Source organism: Mus pahari, chromosome 10 (assembly GCF_900095145.1).
Source record: "Mus pahari chromosome 10, PAHARI_EIJ_v1.1, whole genome shotgun sequence".
Classification (NCBI taxonomy): domain Eukaryota; kingdom Metazoa; phylum Chordata; class Mammalia; order Rodentia; family Muridae; genus Mus; species Mus pahari.
Genome location: NC_034599.1, coordinates 20,301,733 through 20,327,826, shown reverse-complemented (window position 1 = coordinate 20,327,826; position 26,094 = coordinate 20,301,733).

Below are 26,094 nucleotides of genomic sequence, written 5' to 3'. Positions count from 1 at the left end.
AGGGGAGGGAACTTCAGCTGAGAAAATGTCTCCATAAAATAAGGCTGCAGCAAGCCTGTAGAGCATTTTCCTAATTAGTGACTCATGGGGGGAGGCCCAGCCCATTGTGAATGGTGCCATCCCTAGGTTGACGGTCCTAGGTTCCATAAGAAAGCAGGCTGAGCAAGCCACTTGGAGCAAGCCAGTAAGCAGCACCCTTCCATACCCCCTGTATCAGCTCCTGCCTTCAGTTTTGGGCCGTGCTTGAGTTCCTGTCCTGACTTCCCTCAGGATATGTAAACTAAATAAACTTTCCTTCTCGAGTTGCTTTTGGTCATGGTGTTTTGTCACAGCAATATTAACCCTATCTAAGATAGTGGATAACTGCAAGCATGGACAACAAATTGCTCACAGTTGAGACACTCTGCACTGGGGTAGTGAACAGAAGCTAGATTTTTTTGGGGGGGGGAGGAAAGGGTTTATTTGGCTTAAACTTACATATTACTGTTCAACATCAAAGGAAATCAGTTCATAAATTCTAACAGGGAAGTACCCTGGAAGCAAGAGCTGATGCAGAGGCAATGGAGGGATGCTGCTTACTGGCTTGCTCCACATGGCTTGCTTAGTCTATTTTCTTATAAATAAAGAAAATAATAATAATAAAAAAAAATAAATAAGGCTGCAAAAAAAAAAAAGAAAAAAAAAAAAAAGAAAATGCCTCCATAAGATTTAGCTGTAGGGCATTAAGATTCTTAATTAGTGATTGATGGGGGAGGATCCAGACCAGAAGCTAGATTTTGACTTAGGTCTGTGTTACATCCAAGTCCTGTGTGCTACAGTTTGCTGGCTCACCACACACAAAGGATCCAGAGACCCATTCTCTGTCACCCACCCCAGCTCCACAGCTCCAGGGAAAGCTGGGTGCCTATAACTTGGCATTGCTTTGTTTTTATTTTACAAATTTTACAACAGTTTCCACATGCTTAACTTGTCCCTTCACTGATTTTGCTCTAAGTCCTTGTGGGGCACCTCAATAAGCAGTGAAGTTTGGCATTTGTTTTAGGGAAGTAGCAGTTCAAACAGGGACATGGATGATAGCATTAAAGATTGCCAGATAACCAGTATTTGATTATGCAACCCACAAAGGCTTGCATATAAATGATTGAGGTTTTACGAGTGGGAAAGCCAAGAGATGGGGGAGGAGGCATGTGGACAGCCAGACTCTGACTTTATACCCATCTTCCCGAGTAAGTACTAGCATATGTTAAAACCCCCTTTAGCAATATTCGTGAATCTTACCAATAATAGTATTGATCAAAAAGAGCCATGCAAAATGTTACTTGTGTTCATTCATTTGCACAAAATTCAGAGATGGGCAAACGTTATAATGTGAAAAGTTAGAAGCATAACTACTCTGAGAAGAGAGTGAATGAAAGGAAATGGGGCTAGGGTTCTAGAATTGGGGTGCTGTTCTGTTCTTGGGGAACATTCACTGGGGAATGCTTTGAATTTTAGGCTTAGGACTTGACTTTGCTAGACTTCTGTTTTAAGTTCAAAAATATTAATAGATGAGAAGTGACATGGATTGGTATTACAGATTTATGTACATGTGACTCTGAAACCAAAATGCCAAAGTTCATAAGGAAGGTGGATATCCCTGTAACATAACACAACTCTAATTTGTTGCCATAGTAAATTGTTATTCCAGGAATGAGCTAACTATCCTCTTTTTTGCCCTCATAGAAGGTTTCCACCCCACCCCCCACCCCCATTGATCAGTATCTAGCCAAGTCAGCGAGCTGGTTGGTTAGCAGTAGACCATGGACAAGCTAAAGATCTGAGCTATGTCTTCCTCATATGTCAGGTGGGACAATCGTGCTTATTCATGGCTTGCTGGATGAACCTGATAAAAGATGCTGTGGTGCCTATAGCATGCCTAACATGACATCTGGAACACGCACACATAATGAACAGAATTTGGTTTCTTACCTTTTTCTTTTTTTCTCTTGGATTTTTCCATTATGCCATAACTCTCTGAAAGCATCAGTGTGTGGACAGGATTGGTTAGGATGAGGACCTCATTCAACCTAATACAAGTGAAGTGACAGGCCCATGACTACTACATAGCAAGTACCCAGTGATGTGACATTTGTTTGTCTGTCTGCCTGTTCATCTATCTATCTATCTATCTATCTATCTATCTATCTATCTATCTATCTATCTATGAACAAATAAAAGGATTGTATCTCACAATCTTTGGACTTTCTATAACAAAACCATTACCTGCAAAAGGAAGGGGTTGACTGTCACCTGTGTTTCCATTCTTCCTATTAAAATGATTCATTCTGGTGTTGGAGAGATGGCTCAGAGGTTAAGAGCACTGACTGCTTTCCCAGAGGTCCTGAGTTCAACTCCCAGCAACCACATGGTGGCTCACAACCGTCTATAATGAGATCTGGTACCCTCTTCTGACTTGCAGACATATATGCAATGAGAAAACTGTGTATATAGTAAATAAATCTTTAAAACAAATGATTCATTCTCTTCTTTCTCTGCCTTCCTTATTCTTTCAGATAATACCATTTAACTTTTCTCCAGCAAGGAAAATGTTCATGGGGGTATTCCTTGGAGGTTGTAGAGACAGGACCATTGAACCTGTGGCTGCTGTTTTAGGACCAGCCTTCCTCCCAGGAGGGCATTTGTTTAGCAGCAAGGTTGGGCACCGGCTCAGGGATATGCCCTCTAGTGAGTGGCTGACTTGTCCTGAAATGTAGATCTTTCCCATTTTAGCATCATCATCATCTGTCTAAACAATTGAGCAACTGAGGATAAAATGGGATCATGGAGGTTGGGTAACTCTATCTGTTTCTAAGGGGCTTGCTCAGTTCCGTGCATGCTGAGGCAGAGAATTCATTGCTAGTTTATTACCTCTCTGCCCTGGCAGAACATTGCCGTGTCTGTGGACACTTTGAAGATAAAAATGTAAAGAGCTGGCACTTGACAGCTTCTGTTCTCTGTTCATCTGGCTGCTCCTTCAGCTGAGCAAAGTGCCCTGGAATCACAGGCTACAGATGCACAAGGTGACTTGGGACTCCAGTCTTATAACATGGTACCTGCAAACCCATGACAGAGCTTTCAGCCTCTTCACATGCTCCTTTCCCCTATGCAGTAAAGTCAGAAATCAGTGGTTCCTCCCTGGCTGATGGGGAGGCAGAGGAAGGGAAGGATGCCTTACCCTGTGTCTGGTATGCAATGAGGATCACGTGGTTTTTGTTCCTAAACCCAAACCAAATTCCTGTTTCTTCTCCAGAGCCCTGTCAGCATATATTTTAAAAACAAAATGACTCAGTGGCTTTCCTAAAATATTTCTTCTTTCTAGACTCAGGAAGCCAGCCAAGGGAGAGTGTTTGCTAAGTGGGGGGATTAAGTAGCTCTGCCTGCTTTCTGCTGATAACTGCTGCTGCTGAAATCAAAATACAGCAGTCTCATGCAACTACCCAGAACATACTGGGAAGGCATAGCTATTTCCGGAATGAAAAATGTAGACTCCAACGGGTTCTCTTTCTGCAGGCTCTAAGGCCAGGGCTTCCTTAGCCTCAAGGCTAGGTGGAACAGTGAAGGGGGATCAGCCAACATCTGGTTGGGAATCAGCAAGAGAAGAATTAGGATGACATTGACCTCTCCAGGGTGGCATGGGAGGCAGTAGCAGGGCTGGGAATTATGTCATTTATTTATATTTTACAGGTTCCATGAATGGTTGCAGGAACATTTATAATCTCTTCTATTTTGTGTGACCTATACTTTTCCAGAATGTGTCCAATTCTACAATCACAGGATCAAATCCTCATAGTTTTCCCATGTAACAACACATCAACTCCATTTTACCGGCAGGGAAAAAAAAGTCAGGACAGCCAGAGATCTGCATGGGTCAGTGTTGGTACTTTTGATAAATCCTCAGGCAGGCACAGCAGGAGGGATGGAAGCAGTATGAGATCCTACAGGACCCACAGAATCATGTTCCAGCTCAGTGCTAGCACTGTGGGGCTGGGTGTCCTTGGCTGGGTTGACTCAGCAGAGCCTCAGGTTGCCAGTGAGTGGTATGAACAGTGTGTGTCCTCCTCCATGGACTCAAGGACACAGTTCCTGCAAAGCATTACTGTACATGGGGAACACTGAGATGCCTCTTACTCGGGCCATCTCTCAGAAAACTCTGATTCTTCCTAAGGATGAAGCCTTTAATTTTGTTGTAATAAAACTGAAACCCAGTGCAGGACATGAAGTCATTTTCGTGGTTTCTTCAGAGCCAGTGTGAACAAACCCCAGAACTTCCCTGAAGCAGGGGGTCTGGAGAATCTGGAGAACCACAACTCTTGGGACTAAGCTTGCTGCTGCCTTTGCCTAATATAGAGACAATTTAGATAGCCAGGGCAGGGGAGAGACCTACAGAGTCACTCCTAAGGCTAGATTGATTCTTACTGTGGCATCTACCAGATGTGCATGTAGAGGAGATGTAGTCTAGGGTTGATGTCGGATCTCTAGAGCCAGTGGGTGAGGCCCAGTGCAGTGGGTTATTTGAGGTAGCTGCTTCCCAGGGCTGGCTTGTTAGAGCATCATGGCTGGGAGGCTGAGGACGAGGGGCATGGTGTCTGATTTAGACCAATAGCATTCTGGTGAGGGCCAGAATACTTTCTGCTGACTCTTGCAGTTCCTGTCCGTGTGATAGATGTTCTACTGTACTGTTCTACATCTGGCTACTCCCTGGGAAAGGAGGAATGTCTGACTAGAAAGCCCAACCCAGTCCGCCTCCTTTCTCTCTATTGTTTTCCAAGCTCTAACATTTAGTCAAAACCTGGGCAGGCTTTTTTCCTGATGTCAACACCCGTCAGAGCAGTTTTGCCCTGGACTGAGTGAGCATACCTTGTTAGAGTCTGAGGTTCACTTTGAAGGCTCCAGAATGTGCTTAGCATGTATGGTGGGAGAGTGATCCTGCTGTGAACCCAAAGAACCACAGCACCAATCTGCCATGCATCACGTACCCGTATATGTAACAGTAGACAACTGCTACGGTGAGAACCAACTGCTCTCTGAATGTATTGGAGGCCTGTTCCACAGAAAGGATCCTGTGCCTGGTACTGTGAGCCTGGAAAAAAAAAATTAATACCTCAGCAGACCATAGACCCTTATGAGAAATATTACTACTGGCATTTGGCTAAGTAGATGTTAACTGCCTACTAAATAGCTACACAAATATCACTCTCAACCCCAACTAGAAAAGTTTCTATGTGGAATGAATGGCAGTGAGTACAAAGACTCATGGTTGCCCAAGATGCTGAGAAAAAGCAACAGATGAGGGCCTAATCATAAACAAGTCACTTACACTAATCCCTCAGTGGAACAGGGAACATTATAGACGCGGGAATAGAGAGATAATAAAGTACAGAGGACAGGGAGAAAGGCAATATAATCCCATCTTCTAGACAAGACACAACCAATGTAATCATGAACGACAGGCAGTTATGTTTACTTATAGTAGGCCTGCACAAGACAGACCTTGTCAGCAATTAGGCACACGTCGGGTAGGGACCCTAACCCTTCCTGCTGAAGTCTAGGCTACTGATGGACTCTGGGAAAGGGGACCTACTGTCTTCATTTGTGTAACCATTGCTGTACTCACCAGACAACAACAGTTATAATCCAAAGAACAAATAATGACCTTGGTCAAACTCAGAGGGACACAGACAAACAAAAGGACACAGATTCAGGAAGGGGATTGCTAAGGAAGGGGGGAAGGCTGGACAGGGTGAAGGAAAAAAGGTCAGTCATTATCGATGAAGAATGATGCTTCATTCACGATTGTAAAATCTTCAGATCTATGAAACATAAACTTTTATCTCAGGTCGTTCGGTAACTCTCAAAGTGCTGAAGGGCCTACTAATGTTTCTTTGTCAGAGAGGAAAATAAAAACCCCAAGTATATTTGGGCAGATTTTTAGCTCGTGGCATAGCATGTCATAATTGTCCTCTTTGCCAACCCCACACCACTAAATTCCATGGAGTGATGTGACGTGGGTCTGAGTGGGTTTCTGCCTTCCTGATGGATCTGTCAGAGCTGGGAACTGCAGTCTGAGAAACTTCTCAGTCATAGAAGGATGCCGCCAACATGCTGCTAAGCCTTCCCCTGGGACATGTCTAAGAAAGGAGATATCTCTAAGCATTGCAGTCCTGGAATTCCCTGGGGAGGGGACATTGTCTATCTTTATCACATTTGGTCTCTCTGTCTCCCAAGGCATGCATTCCCTTCCCCATCCTCTGTGATGTGAGCATTTGGAGGCTCTCCTACACACAAGTGTCACAGTTCCTGTGAGTCCATGATTAAATCACTCGTGCCATGTCTAGAAGATAGGCTTATGTTGCCTTTCTCCTGTTTTCAGAAAATGTGGAGAACTATCGACCCGTAGTTGCAAACCCAGCCTGTGCCAACCAAAGTCTGTTTAGTTCTATATGGTGCTTGAGGGTCTGCCATGGGTTTCCTGCAGAAATGCTATGTCTTTAAGCCTCCATTTAGTAAGTGGCACAGTAAGAAGTATTGTCTCACCTCTCTCTCCCCCATTTTCTGACTGGGAGCTTCTAGAAGTCCTGTGAGTTTCCATGCAAGGAACAATTTCATTTTGACTCATGACTCAAGCTTAGAGGTCACAGAGGACCTCAGAAGGCTCTGAAGTAAAGACCATGCCTTTTGTATGTTAATGAGAAAGGTTTTTTTCTTTTTTTTATTAGATATTTTCTTTATTTACATTTCAAATGCTATCCTGGAAGTTCCCTATACCTTCCCCCCTGCCCTGCTCCCCTACCCACCCATTCCTACTTCTTGGCCCTGGCCTTCCCCTGTACTGGGACATATAAAGTTTGCAAGACCTAGGGGCCTCTCTTCCCAATGATGGCCGACTAGACCATCTTCTGCTACATATGCAGCTAGAGACACTAGCTCTGGGCGTACTGGTTAGTTCATATTGTTGTTCCACCTCTACGGTTGCAGCCCCCTTCAGCTCCTTGGGTACTTTCTCTAGCTCCTCCATTGGGGGCCCTGTGTTCCATCCAATAGCTGACTGTGAGCATCCACTTCTGTGTTTGCCAGGCACTGGCATAGCCTCACAAGAGAAAGTTAGTCGTTGGAGCCCTAGGCAACCTTAGCTTGTTCGTGTCCATGCAACTGTCTAAGAGACATATCCTTTAGTTAGGGATGAAGCTCAGTGGTACAATACTTGTCTGACATGCACAAACCCTAAGTTTGGCACCCTCTTCCTTTGTACCATCCAAAACCATTTATCCCATAATTAATATAATATAATATAATGATTACTAAGTTTTAGTGATGAGCAGGACACAATTTCTTTTTTCTTTTTTTCCTGCATTGGCAGTCATTTATTTATATATTTATTTATTTGCCCATTAATTAATTTATTTATTCACTTTATGACCTGACTGCAGACCCCTTCCTCCTCCCCTCCCAGTCCCACTCTCACAAACCACTCCCCCAATACTCTGTCCTTTTCTCCTCAAAGAAGGGGAAGCCCCCATGGGTACCAACCTGCCCTGCCACATCAAGTCACAGCAGAACTGAGCACATTCGGTCCCGCTGAGGCCAGACAAGACAGCTCGACTAGGGAAAGGGGATTCAAAGGCAAGCGATAAGGTCAGAGACAGCCCCTCTCCAATTGTTAGGGCACCACATGCAGACCAAGTCGCATATCTGCTACAAATATGTAGGGGGCCTAGGTCCAGCCAGTGCATACTCTTTGGCTGGTGGCTTAATCTCTGTAAGTCCTGAAGAGCACAGGTTAGTTGACTCTGTCGGTTTTTGTTTGTTTGTTTTGTTTTGTTTTGTTTTGTGGTATTTCCAGGGCTCAATTTCTAATGTGAAATTTCTAGAAATAATATTGCCAATTTTACATTAATTCTAAGGATCTTTTGTGTATCTAGACATTTTAGAAAATGAACTTGGTCTAGAGAGATGGCTCAGTGGTTAAGAACACTTGTTGCTTTTCTGTGGGACCCAGGTTTAGTTCCAAGCACTCACATGTTAGTTAACAATAATCTGTCGTTCCAATTCCAGGGGGTCTCTGGTCTTCTTCTGGCTTTCATGGGTACTGCACACACATGGTTTATAGGCATACATGCAAGTGAATGCCCATTAACATAAAATAAATATTTATTATATGTGTTAATTGACTTGATTTTGTGTGTGTCTGTGTGTCTGTGTGTGTGTGAGCTTGCACATTGTATGTTGTGTGCATGCTGAGGAATTTTATCTAGGATCTTGTGAATGCTAAGCACATACTTTCCCAACTCAACCTTGGCCTTGATGATTTTTTACAAGCCTTGCAAATTACCTAGCAAATTAATCGCTGAATCCAATGCTTGACGTGAGGGAGGTGCTCTATACACAGTGCCAATGTCATTTTGATGCTGCTGATGTTATCAGGCTTGTGTCTGTGTGGAGTCTCAGGACTGAGAAATGGTCTTTACTTAGTGGATCTGTAAGGACAACATGGCACATATACCAAGACTAATAAATCCGAGGGCGTGAACTTGCCTTCTTGTCAGTATGGCTATTTTCTAAACGATCTTTAGGCTGAATTATGCTATGTAGTATTCTCTAATTCCGGGACCCATAGCTAGTGGATATGCATTCATGGGCATGCCAGTGTAGCTGATGTACTTGCCAGTATGCATGCCCTGACAGTGACTACATGTGCAGCTACAAAGAAATCTTTTTTTAATCCTGAAATAGGATTCCATCACATTTCTCTCAATCTTTCCTCCCTCTAGCCCCTCCCAACTACCTTTTGTCAGACCCCTTCCATGTTCGTTCTCAAGTGCATAGTCTATTTTTCTTTGCTTACTATCATTACATGTACGTACACACACACACACACACACACACACACACACAAATTGCTGAATTGTTTGTGTGTATATAATTTCATGACTGACCAATCTACACTGGGCCACCAATAAAGGGGTTCATTCCTGGGAGCCACTAATTTGCTAATTCTCCTCCTAGCAGTCATTAATTGCTTGTAGTTTTTTAATTGGTGTAGGGCCTGAGAAACTTCCCCCTTTCCCATTTACACGTAGATTGTGAGTGCTATTGTTCCAGTGTTATTCATGTGGCCATTTCTAGGAGAGATTGATTCACAGCAGACATCCTGCCTGGAAGTCAGTATTCTGCTATCAGCCTTCAGCTGAAGATGTAGAACTCTCAGCTCCTCCTGCACCATGCCTTCCTGGATGCTGCCATGCTTCCTGCATTGATGACTATGGTCTGAATCTCTGAACCTGTAAGCCAGCCCCAATTAAATGTTGTCATTTATAAGACTTGCCTTGGTCATGGTGTCTGTTTACAATAGTAAAACCCTAATTAAGACACATATCAAAACAAGTCTTACTGAAGGAGCCCTGGGCCTGCAGCTGCATAGATATTAGTTTTCTATGTGGCCACTGATATTCTCATTAGAGCAATTGTTTCCATATTATTTATTCTATTTCTTCTAAACAGTTCTCACCAGCTTATAATCCTAGGGCTTTGGGGCAACTAGTTGCCCAAGTGTCAAATTATAGGTAAGCAGCAAAAGGAAGGAGGGGCTTGGTGGGCTCAACTTTGGTTAGGGTTGGCTGCAAAGGTGCCCTGTGAATGTGTTAACTTTGCACCAGTGTGACCAAATACAGAGAAAAACAACTTCAGAGAGGAAGTATGAGTCATGAGTATGGTTTCTGAAGTTAGAGTCCATGATCACTAGGTTTCATTGTTTCTGAGCCTGAGGTAAGATTAACACTTTCATGACATGAACCGCCACTCAGCAGTGCTCCCAGCTGGGAAACACATGAGGCTTCTGTGGGTTCACTACACATCCAAACCATGGCGGTGCACATGTGATGTCTGCCATCCCATGGTTCAGGAAACACTCCAGTTGCTTCATACTCATGACTGCCTGCCTGGCTCTCTGGAAATACTGTGAGGGATTTGATATGTTTTCATAGATTCACTTACTGTTTAAGTTAGCACTTGTGAATTCAGTTGCTTGTAACCAAGGACCTGACTCATGCAGACCCAGAAAATCACCAACCTTCAGAACTGTGTGCTTGTTTTCATGGAAGATCCAGCTTTCCAACATGGGTAGAGCAGGCTAGTAAAATAAAAGGGAGGATGAAAGAAAGAAGGAAGATTATGACTCTCTGTTTGAGGCTGGATTATTTTTTGCTAACTATGTATTTAAATCCATTTCTGGACATCCAACTTTTCCAACCAGCTGAATCCTTCACATCTTTCTTCAGGATATTGCTGGAAGTCTTCCTGATCCACCCATCTGTGCAACCTAACACATCCAGTGTCTAGCCTAGTCTGATCACCCTGCCTATACTGCAACCAAGTTCTAGGCTTCCACCATGACTCACCTGCTTAGACCCACAATCCACAGGTCCCTCCTAAGCTATATCCAACTTCTTCACTCAGTCAGATGTATTTATACACTCCAGGTTTGGACCACTATATTCTGGATACAAGTCCAGTCCTCTCTGTTCACCTGACTTTATTCCATATATGTTACTTCCAATCTCTGGACCTACCTGTTCCCATATCCTCTCTTCAACCCCAATCAGTCCTATCCATGTGTACGGTCATGTTCATGGTATTAATTTTACCAACCCATGAGCATAGGCATAGATAGGGAAGACGAATCCCAAGTAAATGGCAAAGACTAGATCCTCAACAAAATCATAGGATTCAGAGATAGAAGAAGATGCTAGAAAATGGAGATACATCTTATGCTCATGGGTTGGTAGAATAATATCATGAACGTGACCATTCTACTTAAAGATAGTTACATATTCAATGCAATTGAAATGGAAAGTCCTATGTCATTCTTCACAAAAATAGAAAAACACTGGCCTAAAAGTCATTTGGACCCAAAATAGACCTCAGAGAGTGCAAACAATACTGAGCAAAATGAACACTGCAGGAGAGAGTACCACTTCAGATCTCAAGCTGTATCACAGAGACTTGGCAATAAAAACAATGTGCTACTGGCAAAAATTCAGACATGTAGACCAGTAGAACAAAATCAAAGACTCAAATATGAACTCACTTAACTTCAGCCTCTTAATAGTTGACAGAGATGCAATAGAACACAAACTGGAGAGAATAAGTCATTGTAAATATTGGATGTCTACATATAGAAAAATGAAATTGGACCCATATCTATTACCTTGCACAAAAATTAACTTCAAATAGACCAAAGACCTAAATGGGAAACCAGAAACACTTAAACTGTTGGAAGCAAACATAGTGAAGAATTTTCAAAAGACTTCATTAGCCCAAGAACTAAGGCCAAGAATTTTCAAAAGACTTCATTAGCCCAAGAACTAAGGCCAACAGTTGGTAAACAAGATTCATAAAATTAAAAAGCTTCAGCACAGCAACAAACAAACAAACAAACAAACAAAAAAAAAACAATCAGGTGAAAAGGAGGGCCACAGAAGGGGAGAGAATCTTTGGCAGCTACACACGTGACAGAGGAATAATATCTAGACTATATAAATAACTCAAAAGTTCCAAATGACCCCTTCTCAAAAGAAATAAAAAGGCTAAGAAATATCTTTTAAAATGCTTATCATTTCTAGCAATTAGAAAAAATGCAAATCAAGACAACTTTGAGATTTTATCACATCCCAGTCAGAATGGCAAAAATCAATAAAAATACAACTGATAAGGGACACTGGGTGGGGATAAGGCGGGGGGAGGAACCCTGTTTTACTGATGGTGGAATTGCAAACTGACACACTCTGGAAATCAGTGTGGAGAATTCTCAAAAAACTAAACCTAAACCTACCGAATGACCTAGCTGGACCTTGGCATCTGCCCACAGGACCTTGACAGATATTTACTTGCTCAGCCACATACTGTGAGTAGTTGTTCTATTCACTAGAGATAGGAAATGGAAACTGCCTAAATGTCCTTCCACTGATGGGTGGATAATGAAAATGTGGTGCATATGCACAATGGAGTACTATTCATCTGTAAAGAAAAATAGAATAAAGAACTTTGTATTTAAGTGGATGGAACTAGCAAAAATCATATTGAATGAGGTAGTCCAGATCTAGAAAGACAAACATGGCAAGTTCTCTCTTAAACGAGGCTCCTAGATACAAATTTTCAGGTGAGAGCACACGGTCTAGAATAACTACAGAACCAGAGAAATCAAAAGGGACCATTGCAGAGATGGGGGTGGGGGAACAACTGAAAGAAGAGTGGTAGGGTACAAATAAGTTGAAGGAAGTAGGAATGAGGATGACAGAGGAGGGCTCTATTTGGGCAGGAGGAAAGGAGATAAATATGAAAGGAAAGAGGAGGGTAAAAAAAAAATCCCAATGACTTCTGAAAACATCAAAAGAATTATATTACTATCTACATAAGAATTCCTATATTACACATAAATCAGTACATAAATATATATAGATGTTGCAGAAAATATTTAGAAAGTAACTGGAAGGCTTCCAACACTACTGTCGACAACTCTCCTCCCTGGTGCAGTCCCGCTATGGTTACTCTCTGCCAGCCAAGTCTCTGGCAGGGCCGTAGCTTCCATGTTCCCCTTGCTGCCATGCCAGCCCTATACAAAGACTGTTCACCCCACAATCAGCCGCCAAAACACCCAGCAACCCAGTAGAAACAAAGCTCTAGAAGCTTATAATTAGCCAGTCAGATTTATAGATCAATAAATTCTCAGTTCACAAGATGACAATACAATAATTTCAGAACTGATTGATAATGATAAAAGCTGTCCACCTAGATTAGACAAATTATCCCAATTATTCTAACCTTTATGATATCATAACTACCTGTGGCTAATTTAAGCCACACTGGTTGAGGTTCTACTTGCTGTCTGTCCGATTCCATCTTGGCCTTCCTCCCTTCTGTCTCTCCAACTCTTCGCTCAGCCTACCTCTTCCCTGTCCAATCATAGTCCTCCTGCTGCACTAATATTTTAGTGTTAATATTTAATATTTTAATGGACAGGGAAAATCCTGCCTCACATAGATAGTTTAAGTGCAACTTTACCTTTTGGACTGACATTGCTCTTTTCAAGTGCTAAAGATCATCTAAGAAAAAACCCAAAACCAGACACTAGAAAGTTATCTTTTGAGTTGTTGGTTAGTGTTGTCTAAGTGACTCCCAAAATATTATAGACTATTGCACTGATCTTGGTTGCTCCCCCCCCAAATGTGGAGAGTAAGTCTTTTTTTAAAGATTCATGTATTTATGTGAGTACACTGTAGCTGTATAGATGGTTATGAGCCTTCGTGTGGTTGTTGGGAATTGAATTTTTAGGACCTCTGCTCACTCCGGTCAACCCTGCTCAGTCTGGTTGTCCCTGCTTGCTCTAGTCGGCCCCTCTTGCTCTGGTCAACTCTACTCACTCAGACCCTGCTTGCTCCAGCCCCAAAGATTTATTTATTGTTATACAAAAGTACACTGTAGTTGACTACAGACACACCAGAAGAGGGTGTCAGATCTCATTATGGGTGGTTGTGAGCCACCATGTGGTTGCTGGGATTTGAACTTTGGAAGAGCAGTCAGTGCTCTTACCCACGGAGCCATCTCTCCAGCCTGAGTGTAAGTTTTGAAAACATCATATACTTTACACACAGGACCCAGAAGACATTGAGCAGGAACTGACTTAAAAGCCTCCTCCCTGAGGACAAGCTTTCATGGTACCTGAAGATGCCATTCAAGCTTCCAAAGGAGAGAAGTAAACAGAATGCCTACCCCACTATGATACCTGTGAACCACAACAATGACCAGCATGTCAAGATAACCCTAAAGGTACAGTCGTGGCACACACATCTTGATGGTAATCACCAACTCTTTGGCCTCAAGACCCTCTGGGACTGGCAACCTAGCCAACTCCCCAGGTCTAGTAAAATCATGCATCTTGGAGGAGAACCTTCACTAAACCAGCATAATCAATAGTGACATTCTAAATAGTTGTCTATATACCTAAAGTGTAGTCTTCATTCCCAATCAAGAAATCCCCTCTTCGTAACAGACAGAGGCCATTACAGAAAACTAAATCGAAATGCAGAGTTGTGCAGCCTCGTCCTAAGGGAAATGTCCACCTGTCCCTAAGGCTCAGAGGTCAGTAGGGGAGAGGAGTCAGAAAGAGTGTGAAGGCCGCAGGGACGGGAGGTCGGCTGGGAGACGCTGTCTCCTAGCAGTATTAGAAGCTACGTGCACGGAGTCTCACCAGCAAGACGCCCCAAATGTGAGCCGACCAGGGGCAACAGAGACGTGACAGACGTGGGTGGAGAGACCAGGAGCCATCACCGCAACACAAAAAACTACAGGCAAGTAAAGGACTGCTGGAAACTGGGAAATTGTTTTCCCCAGGGAAGAGCCTACCCATTGGTTATCCAGTACCAAATAGTCTTGTAATCTAAGTATCAGTGACTTTATACAGACTAAGCAGGTTGTATCTATGTATTTGGGAATGCTTGTGTTTGTGTGTGTGTATGTGCGTACATCACACACATACATGTGTGTGTGTGTGTGTGTGTGTGTATATTTATATATATGTATGTATACATACATATATATAGCCACATTAAATAGTGACAAAAGAGCCCATGCATGTGAGATACAGGAGGGGTTTATGGGAAGGCATGGAGGGAAGGAAAGGACAGGGGCAACTACAATCTCAAAAAATAATTTTTTAAAAAAGTTCTTGGTCTCTTCTCCACAAGATGCCAATAACGCCTTTGGTCCTGGTTAAAAAAAAAAAATGCTTATCAACATTGCAAACTGCAGGCTAGGAGGTATTGGTTAAAAACCAACTTAGCCCTAACACACGCAGCCTGTGAGAAGAGTGGGAGAGGATTATCAGCAGCACACTGTTGCACTTGGATGTGTTTGTAGGTTATAAATATACAAATGTATAAGTATGCAAATTATGCAAATGAAATGAGTAGATAGGTGGATATAAAGACAATTTGTACACAGTTATTGCACAGTTCTTAGTGAGACTGTCTGTAGAGCAGACACCTGGGCTGGTAAATGAATTATGGCCCTGCTGTCTCTTCAGGAGTTCCGTTTGGCATTAAATACAATGAGAACTTACATATTTAGAACCTTCTTATATCATTTCCTTGATTTATTGTCTGCAAAACAGGTAGAGTTTCAGTGTCTGGCAGCTCTTGAATAGATGTACTTTAGCAACACACCTATCTCGATTCTTACTGAGAACATTGTGCTTTCTGAATCTTAAGTGGAGAAAAACGGTTTGGAGGTAATATCAGCCTTTTAAGTGTGAGCACTCAACTCATGCTACATCTTTGGAAAACTCACTTATCTATAGGAAATGCACCAGGCTACTGCTTTCAAGTTATATATTTCCTTCCTAGATTTTTTTTTACATAGATAAAAGGCCTCTTCCTAGGAAGATTTATTGGTTTGTGTAGACTGTCCCTTGCTTATCACCCCACTTTACTGAATTGGAGCTCATTGTGGACTAGCTGTCTACAGCAACGTCTACTGTGAGAAATTTGGCTGTTGCTCCATTCTGCTCAAGCATCTTGCTTTTGACTGGCTTGAAATAAACAACGGTTTTCATAAACCAAACCATGATCTTTTGGGTTTGTTTTATTTTATTTTACTTTAATTTTTAAATTCCAGAATGGCAGGAACGCATTTTTTTTTTTATGGTTATTTCATTTTTGTTGTGTTACCTCAGTTTCCTAAAGATGGTTGTTCATGAGGAGGCCACACACAGTGTGGGGAAGCCAGAGGCTGATGTGAATACACAGGGCACTTCGGGCATAATTGTGCATGCCTGTGTGAGTCTGTGAGAGCAGAGCAGAGCTCAGTCACCAGCCGACTTGCTGGTCTTCATGTCCCCAGTTGAAGTGTAGCCAGGTGAAACCTTGCCTTTCCTTTCAGCTCTTCTGCTATTCAGGTACCCTTTCTACCTCATGTCTTTGGATAGATGCCCAGTGGTGGGATTATGAGATTACATGATGTTTTTTTTTTTTTTAATGTTTTTGGAAGACTCAGTACTGCTTTCCAAAAAAGGATGAACTTAGTTACATTCCCATCTACAGTGTAACAGGCCATTTTTTTTTATAACCTTACCAAGATTTGTTATGCTGTCTTTTCTTTTTGATGGACTGATTTATTTTATTTTATGCTTTACCTGTATGTAGGTATGTACATGCCCGGTGTCCTAGGAAGTCATGAGTGGGCTTCGGATCCTCAGAAACTGGAGTTAATGATGGTTGTGAGCCACCACATGGGTGCTGGGAATCGAACCCAAGTTCTCAGAAAGAGTAACACATGCGTCAACCACTGAACCATCTCTCCTGCTCTATAGTGTCTTCTTGATAAAAGTCTTTCTAACAGACGTGAGACAATGCCTTATGCTTTAACTTGCATTTGGGATGTTAGTGATTTTGTGAGGTCTTTATGTCTACACTATTGGCCATTTCTGTGTAGTCCCTGATAGTTTTGGGTTTGTGGCTTGTGCTCTTGGTGTCAAGTCCTCCTTATACCTTTACCGTGGCCTAGGTCAACATGCTTTCTTCTGCAAAGCTCATGGGAACATGACAGTTTTATGTCTTAGGTTGAACTCGTCAATCCATTTTGAGCTGATTACTGTACTTGAGACAAAAATAAAGACCCAGTTCTTGTACATGTAGATAGCACATTCAACCAGAATTAATTGTTAGGGAAAATACATACATTCTTGACAGCTAACTGTAGAAACAAGGATTCATTTCTGGGCAACCTATATGCCATGTTTATGTTAGTGCCCTGTTGTCTTGGTCATTATAGCTCTATAGTATGTTTTGAGAGCAGGTTGTATAATACTTTAATACTTCAAGTTATATTCTTTTTGTTCATAATTGCTTTACTGATTTTTGGTCTATCTTGGATACATGTGAGCTTTAGGATTGCTTTTGATTTCTGTGAAAAATTTTTTGTTGGAATCTTGATGAGAATGGCATTGACTCTATAAAGGAATTTCACCATTATAGATCTGATAGTAAGTTTTCTATTCCATGAATTCAAGGCCTTTCTTCATTTATGTGTATCTTCTGGTATACATCATTATAGTGTTTCTAACCAATGTTTCTGGATTTTTTTTTAGATGAAATTAAGATGTAAATCAATGGGCCCCAAGTAACAATCACCCTCTGTGAGGTAGGTAAACCTCATTCAGTCAGCTGATGGCCTAAAAGAAACAAAAGATTGGCTTTTGCCAAGGAGGAGGAAATATTTCATTATGCATGATAACAACCCAAAATTCCCATGGAGCCCACACTAGAAAGAATTTGAGTATCCTGTAAGACATATTAAAACAATATATCTTTATATCATCTTTCTGTTCAGCTCTCTGCCTAGAGCAGCCATCTTGTAATACCATCTATCTGTTCAGATCTCTGCCTGGAGCCACGGACATTATTCATCAATACCTGTTCACTGCCTTCTCTACTTGAAGTCAGTGACTGATTTTCCCTATCCTATTTCTGAACCACAGTCGAAATCCACAGAATGTGACATTTAAAGTCATTTATTCACTTGTTGTTGAGACAAATCTCCTCCTAACAGTTTGCCTTTCTTGGATTCAAAGAAGAAATTGAGCATCCGTGGAGTTGCTCCACTTGTAGCAAAACAGCCACTAGGCAAGAATTGCCTCATTACATCTACAGACATAATAATACATTCCAGGAAAACAACACAATTTACAGGTTAGGGCAGTTTAGTTCTGCTGAGACAGAGTAGGCTAGTCCTTAATTTCCTGTTTCTCCAGGTCTGTCAGATGATCCTGGGCCAGAAGGCTGAAGACAGATGGATGCTCCAACTTACTGACTTACTGGGTCTATGTAGGTAGGCAGCTGTCTCTACAATTTGTCTCAGTTATGGAGGCTGTGTTAGGCTTCCTATATATTTTCAGTTAATGTTGGTCATTCTCAGATTTCTGATGGGGTTGAAAAACTACTTAATAGTCTTATAGCCAACCCAGGTTATTTACTTTGAGAGAGCAGATTTGAGAGGATGGTTTTCAGATGGTGTACTGGCTGGTTTTGTGTGTCAACTTGACACAAGCTGGAATTATCACAGAGAAAGGAGCTTCAGTTGGGGAAGTGCCTCCATGAGATCCAGCTGTAAGGCATTTTCTCAATTAGTCATCAAGGGGGGAGGTCCTCTTGTGGGTGGTGCCATCTCTGGGCTGGTAGTCTTGGGTTCTATAAGAGAGCAGGCTGAGCAAGCTGGGGGAAGCAAGCCAGCAAGGAACATCCCTCCATGGCCTCTGCATCAGCTCCTGCTTCCTGACCTGCTTGAGTTCCAGTCCTGCATCCTTTGGTGATCAACAACAATGTGGAAAGTGTAAGCTGAATAAACCCTTTCCTCCCCAACTGCTTCTTGGTCATGATGTTTTGTCCAGGAATAGAAACCCTGACTAAAACAGATGGCATATAATCTAAAGCCAGGACATAAGTCAAGGTAGAATCATAAGTCTTTTAGGATAGATGACAAGGTTCTATCTTAATGACATAAATGATGGACTGGGTGTTTCATTTATCTTATACGCTATAAATTACAAAATGGTAGTAGTTCTGCTCTATTTATATTAGAGAGAAAGGTTTTGGTTTTTTTATTAGAACAGAAAGGGGAAAGTGTTGTCTATAGGCCTGGTACTGTTTGTATTTCGATGATAATTCTGCTCTCCTGGGAAGGTCTGCAGACAAGGAGTGAGTCATGTACCAAGGTGACTTCTTGTGAACCAATCCCCTAATGAATAAAGAAGCCAGTCACTGGGTGAGTAGGCAGGACTTCTGGGTTGGACAGAGGAAGAGAGGAAGCAGAAGAGAGTTAGGTCTTTTTGGATGGGGATAGCATGAGGACAAGATGTAGCTACAAGCGTCTCCCAGTTTCAATGGTGGATCCATCAGGATTTGCCACCAGAGGATTTAGATTTAATAAGGCTTACACGATTAGGATTTTAGTTGCTGTGCCTAGCAACTGAGTTACCATCATTTCTGAGCTAAAATCATCATCATCATCATCATCATCATCATCATATCATCATCAGCAGCAGCAGCTAAATATCAGAAGAACCAATGCATGTTAAATACCCAGCAATTAGCATATACTCAAGATACTGTCCAAATACCTTCTTATATACTTATGAATCACTTCAGCAAAATTTCTTCACTTCTGAAATATTGTTTGTCTTTTCATAAAATGGCCACAATAATAATTAGTGGGTTTCTACCAGTTATTTTGCGATGACCTGTATTAAGTATTGTGATACTTACAAAACATATTGTTCAAACCCATTCATCCTTGGCTATATCTTTTGATGTTCTCTGTCCAATGAAAGTGGTATCTGGTACCACTGGTGTCTAGATAGCATATAAAACACTAAAGATAGGGCTTTCAGCTAATTTCAGCTTCACAATCCCTCTTGCAACACCCTCTTCTTTGTTGCCAGGCATGTGGCCACTGCTCAGCAGGTATAATCTGGGTTCTCTCTCTCTCTCTCTCTCTCTCTCTCTCTCTCTCTCTCTCTCTCTCTCTCTGTGTGTGTATCATCATCATCATCATCTCTTCTGTAGCTTGGGCTGTGTGGGAATCATTTTCCAGCTGAAGGACAGATCAATGACATAGTTGTCCTCATAGAACTTATTTTTCAGAAAATGACAGAATAACATTCCTGTTTGAGCCCAGAGTGGTGGTATTTGGAGCGCTGAGCCTTGGGCCATAGGCCATTGCTGCTCTCCAGGAGCTTGCTTTAAGTTCCCTGAGCTATCATTTCAGGCCAGGAAAGCATCACAGGGCAAGTAATGGGATTATCTGATTCACAACAGTCTTCTTGGCCAGAGTAAGTGAGTTAGCTTCCTAGGGGCAGAACCGCATCTCCTCTGCAGAGATAATGATTCCACACAGCAGAGAGGAGTCAACTTAGAGAAACTTGAATGCTCCGGCCAGGCTGCTGCTACTTCCCCTTAGCTACACCCTTCCCTTTAATCAAATCCATCAATATCTGTAATGTTTTTATGTCTAACAGCATCTTTCATGTGTTCCTTTCCAGCTGACCTTTTGGAAAGATTCCCACCCTGCACCCTCATCTCTCCCTTCCCTGCCATTGTTTTTCTTAGCTTTCTGGTGGCCGACTGTATTCTAGTCCTTCAGTCACAAGATGGTCTTTAAATAAAAACAGAACCAGGATACCCAGGCATTGCAATATAGTTTAACCATGGTCTACACAGCCTGCCAAGCTTTGATCCCCACCCACCTGCCTCCTGTGTCCTGTGAGGTCCCTCACCTTCTAGAATAGCACATCTTGAAAATCATGTGACTTGATGTGATTTGCACAAGCTGCCTCCGCTTCGGGAAATGACCTTTGCTGATGTCCATCTGGCAGATGACTATTCAAATCTGCCCAGATTGTCTTCCAGGGTAGTTGCCACTGGGCTCTCCCAAACAGGCAGCAGCATGCTACTTGTGATGTGCACTTGATCCAGGCACACATCTGGCTTTGTTCTGTCCCATTGTCCTGTTTGTATCAGGGCCTGCTTTCTGCTCCACCATTAAGGTTTTGATTTAATTACAACACAGAGCAACTTGGAAGAAAGGGCACAAGTGCTTGTCATCAAAGAGATGGCTCTGTGTCCAGATGGACGTTCTTCAGTTGGAGTTTATATTTAAGTGTATCATTATTCTGCTTACATAAGTCACAGATGGTCATTAGATAACCTTAAGAATTTGGTATATCATCTTTTAGCTGTTTTCTTATGCATACCAATGCAGAAGGAATGTATGAATTTTGTCATATTTGTATAAACAGACACACATAAAAATATAATCAAGGTGGACTTCTTCTTCTTTCATTCTGTTTGAAGAAACAGGGTGAGACCCTTTGGTCCCTGTTGCCAGTGGCTTCAGTTAGAAACAGAAATCGTATACCCTTCTGTTGGCTGGCTACAGCCTTGGACAGAAAACAGGTCCTGTTCTGGCATGGTGGTAGCTAACATGGAATTTTGTTGAAAACAGACATTTGTATCTCACACCCCGTGACATTCCTGGTAGTGTTCTGGAGCCTGCCTTCTACTGGGGTCCCTGGAATGACGGCCTGGTGTCTTTCAGCTGCTGCCAGATTAAATGAATGAGCTAAGCTTTTGGTCCTCACAAGGAAACACCATGAGCAGGTGCCAGAGGTCCTATCATCCTCTAAGACTCCTCAGCCCGCTGTGCTCTGAGGGCCTCTAAATCCCTGTCTTAGAAGCTACAGCTTTTCCAGGGACAATTCAGCCAAGAGCCCCTCCTCTTAGTCCCCACAGTCTCACTTTGGGGCTGCTTGATATGCAGCCAGCATCCACTCAACATAATGTGCCTTACCTGCCAATGTGCTTTGAGGGATATTGTTAGCATTAAATTTTCCATTTACATTTTCATGTTTGACATAATTGAGGAATGAATGCTCTTATGAAAATTAAACTTGTGGTTCTCCTGGGCTGCTGTAACCCTGTTAAAATGTAATGTGATTTTTTGATGCTTCTTCTTGAGGTTTTATTAAATAGAATATCAGGATGACTAATTCCCTGGGCCTAAATGCAGGCTGGGAAGCAGCATTATTGATAGGGCTGTGTCCAAATGGTCCTCTGTGCTCAGCCTCTAATGGCCTAATAATGCATTATACTTGAAACAGAAATACTTTGGGTTGTAGTGCTTATTGCCATTAGTGAGAACACCTGGATGCTCCATTCATCAAGGTTACATCCAATGGGGCCCATTTGTTTATTAGGCTGTCAGTAAACATCTTTATTTGGTCTGGGTTCAGCCACACTTAGCCACCCTGGAGAGATCTTCGACTCAGCTGGGGGATTTCTTGTGGTTTCTTGTGATTAGTTTTTTCATTAAAAAAAAAAAAAGGCAAGCTAATGAAAAGTTAGAGGAGGCTTTATAAAGAACACATTTTGCTTCTCGTAATCAGTGGGGATGGCAGCAAAGATCAGAGAGGTAGCTCCTGGACGTTCTTTCTTTCAGCAGTTCTTGATGGGACAGCTGGGCCTCCTTCCAGCTGTGGAGCATGGACCAGTTCAGATCCCTAGGTCCCTCCTAGGCGCTCCGTGATGTTCCTCTCATCTCTCCAGCTTTCTGAACACAGAGCAGGCCACTCCCCCTGGAAAGATAAATCTATCTAGAATGAAATTCCTCTTTCATGCCATTTATAGAGCTTGTGCTCTCCCTACTTTCCCCAACCAGACACTTATTGCTCTTTCAAAAGGCCAGAGCACTAGCTGTGGTATCAAACCAGGAGCTCTCCAGGATGTGCTTTGTTTTAAAAGCTGGATTTTCAGAGAAATAATACATGCGGTGTATAGCACACCGGTATAGTTTAAGGAGATGGACAAGATAATTGCCTTGATTTGGTCATTATACATTGGATACATACATTGAACTATTGCTTTGTGTGCCACAAATATAATTAGTGTGCTGCTAATTATATTTATAAGCCAATAAATACAGTTTAATACGTTTTGCCGTATGTAACACCATCAAGTCAAGATGGAAATCTACCAGTAACTACTAAGAGTTGTTCACACAAAATTCAGCTCTCACTTCCAAGGGAATAAGAGACCATTGATTCTGAGCCATATGAGAGATCACACACCGAGAACACAGGCATGCGTGGATGCTAGTAAGGAATTCTAATATGGAGGCGGTCTCATGAACTTTCTATAGTTCCAGAGCAAAAGAAATAGATCAAGGAATTTACCACATATATGTGGGGTGGGTAGGGGCCATGGGTAATTGGGTTACAGCAAAATGGGAAGTCGATAGTTTCTAGGCGCCATCTGATGACAGTCTTAACTTTCATCTGCTAATTTACTGCACTGAAACAGTTTTCTGTGACAGTCAAAAGGATGTCCCATGGAGCACAGAGCTGGGCACTGAATGGCTACTAAGAAAACCTAAGGCCACCTAAGAAAACTTGGCTCTGGATCTATAGCATAAATCACAACTTCATATTCATCTTCCAGTCAGTCTCATAGTTCTGTGGAATCTTTAGCATAGGCATGACATTTTTACCCCCCTGGGAACGTCAGGTCACAAAGTCTTTCCTCCATCTCTACTCATCTACCAGATGCCACCCTGATAGCCCCACGCTCCAGACTCCAGGAATCTGTCATGAGGTTTTGCATTTTTAGACAATCCAGGATTTGTAATGAAGGAGATTCACCCAATGTTTCTTCTTAAAAAAAAAAATGCTTTTAAACAAACTCTAAACCTTTGCTTTTCAGCCCTGACAAGAAAGCATAGTGGACTGTCGGAGGGAGGGGATGGCTATCCAGGGCAAACAGCACGAATGCCATAAGTGGCTGCAACCGGAATTTGTTGCTGCCCTCCCAAGCTGCTTGTCTGTGGCAGCTCTGCAAGCATTGGATCATGCAAATGTCTGTGCACCCCTCAAGTTGTATTACGAGTCTCTTGTTTGGATGCCTAGAATTCTGAATTTGCATAACTGAAAATGTGTTCTAGGCATATTCCGGATTTGTCCCCTGGAAATGGAACAGAATTTGTCAGCAGTGGGGCATGCGTTGGCTCAATGGAGAGAAAGTGTGTGCTTGGGAAAGGTTCAGGGGCCATCCCCTTTATTTAGGCACCGATTTTGTGTTCAGTAAGATGGGGTGGAATTGGCAGAAGGAACAGGAGTCAGGGGTCAGCTTGGATTACAGACAAACTTACATGGAACGAATGGCCTGCCCAGAGGGAGGATTAGATGTCTCATGTCACAGGGATAGCTAGTGACAGTGACCTCTCTTAGCTGGCTTTAGCTTGCAAGCTATGGTGCTAGAAGGTGAGTAGGGTAGGAAAGGTTGCTCTATGAGAAGCAGAGGTTGGCAGAGGATCTTTCTCATTCTACCTCTCAAGCTGTCTCCTGCCTCACTGTTGGGTGTCACTGGTGAGGAAAGGCGTCCACATCTGCTGCCTTGAACATCTCTCCTGCTCTTTAGGACAAGAATGGGCCTTCCACGAGGCTATCTTATCAGGGAGTCTTCTTTCAGGCAAACAGGAGTGTTACAGAAGTAAGAGGTGGTCCAGGAGAGGGTCTCGGGCCTGGATTCCAGTGCCCATACCATTCTTTACTAGTCTAGCAATCTGTGACATTTCCATACTCTCTGGACCTCAATGTACTCATCTGCACAATGGACTGGGGATGGGAATAGAGTCTGAGCCACTGATTTGTCATAGATAATAAATGAGATGGCACACAAAAAGCATGCACAGAGAGCACCTAGCATAGATTCTGCCACAGTACATCATGAATCACACTACTGTCTGTTTTCTCAATGGCTTGTCTGCTTTAAGTGAGATGTTCACTTAAGAAACGTTTTCAGGCTAGGTGGTGGTGGCGGCACACGCCTTTAATCCCAGTACTCAGGAGGCAGAGGCAGACGGGTCTCTGTCAGTTTAAGGACAGCCTGATCTATAGATTGAGTTCTAGGGTAACCAGGGCTACACAGAGAAACCCTGTCTCAAACAAAACAAAACAAAACAACACAAAACACCAAACCAATAAAAGGGGAGAGGATGAAAGGAAAGGTTTTCTTCAAGGCTGTAAGGTTGGTAGTTCAAGCAGAACGTGCGTCTTTATGACTTCCACCTCACTTGCTTAAGCATTTCAAGAAAACTCACTTCTCAGTAAAGGAAAGTAACTCTGTGTCAGTTGTGGGTACTCACAGGACACGGAGGATGGGTGAATGTGTGGGTCTAAGAGCTAAAGGTTACCTCTGTGTCCTTTTCAAATGTGGGGTCAGGATGCCTCAAGGTCCCAAGAGTTTGCAGTGTGTGTGTCAAGGGCAGATAGCTGCAGATAACGATTTTAAGGGCTAGAGGGTATAAATGACATCCTGTCCCTGGTACAGGCTGAGGGTGGACAGAGGGTTATCTCTACAGTGGAGAAGAGTACGGCCACAGCACACTCAGCAGCCCAGTGAGCTCTCGGGATCATGACAGAGGAGATCGGTGACTTCTGCAGTCAGGCCCAAGGCCTGAAGGCTTGTCAGCTTGAGCCTCGGAGGTCAGTGCTGTTCCCCGGCTCTTTGACACTCTGTGAGCATCCAACTGTGTTACAGACACATCCCAGGGCGGACTGAGGTGAGGATGATATTCACGGAGATTCATTTCCAGACATTTGGCAGAAGGTTCCTTATACCAAAAAGGACAATGGAAAAATACATACAACTGAGCTCATGGATTGAGATTCATGCTGACTTTAATGTCCCTTGACAAGAAACTCACGGAGAAGCCAAGCTTGGCTGGCAAGGTGGTAGATGAAGGAGGTGAGAATGTTTTCCAGGAAGTGTGGGCAGGTGGAGTGAAAGCTCTCCTAGAGCTTGTTCCTGGGGCAGCAGGACATGTTTACAAAGCAATGTAGATCTGAGCACCACTGGCGGAATGATAGTATTTTAGACATGCAGGGTACCCTGCAATACTAATATCAGCTCTGAAGCCAAGGGTTCTCACCCCAGGCCTATATTTGTTGCAGACATGCTGTCAAAGCAGGAGCCCAATAAGAGTACAGCTCAGAAAATAGGCAGCTCGCAGCCGGGCGTGGTGGCGCATGCCTTTAATCCCAGCACTCTGGAGGCAGAGGCAGGCAGATTTCTGAGTTCGAGGCCAGCCTGGTCTACAGAGTGAGTTCCAGGACAGTCAGGGCTATACAGAGAAACCCTGTCTCGATAAAAAGCAAAACAAAACAAAAACAAAACAAACGAACAAAAAAACCCCTGAAAATAGGCAGCTTGCAAAATAGTCCCTCCATCAAGCCTAGTGCTAGGGGTATTTTAAACAGGACTAGAAATGAGATAGCTTTCTGTGTTAGGCCGTGGGCGTTGGCCCTGTCTCAGGACTAAGGAACACTGAAGGGAGGTGGACAGGTGGAGAGCTTGGTGGACCTTCCAGCAATGCTGGAGGGAAGGCAGGAAGCATGCAGATAATGGGGGACGATTGCAATGACCCAAGTGGGACATTATAAGACCTGGAACAACCTGA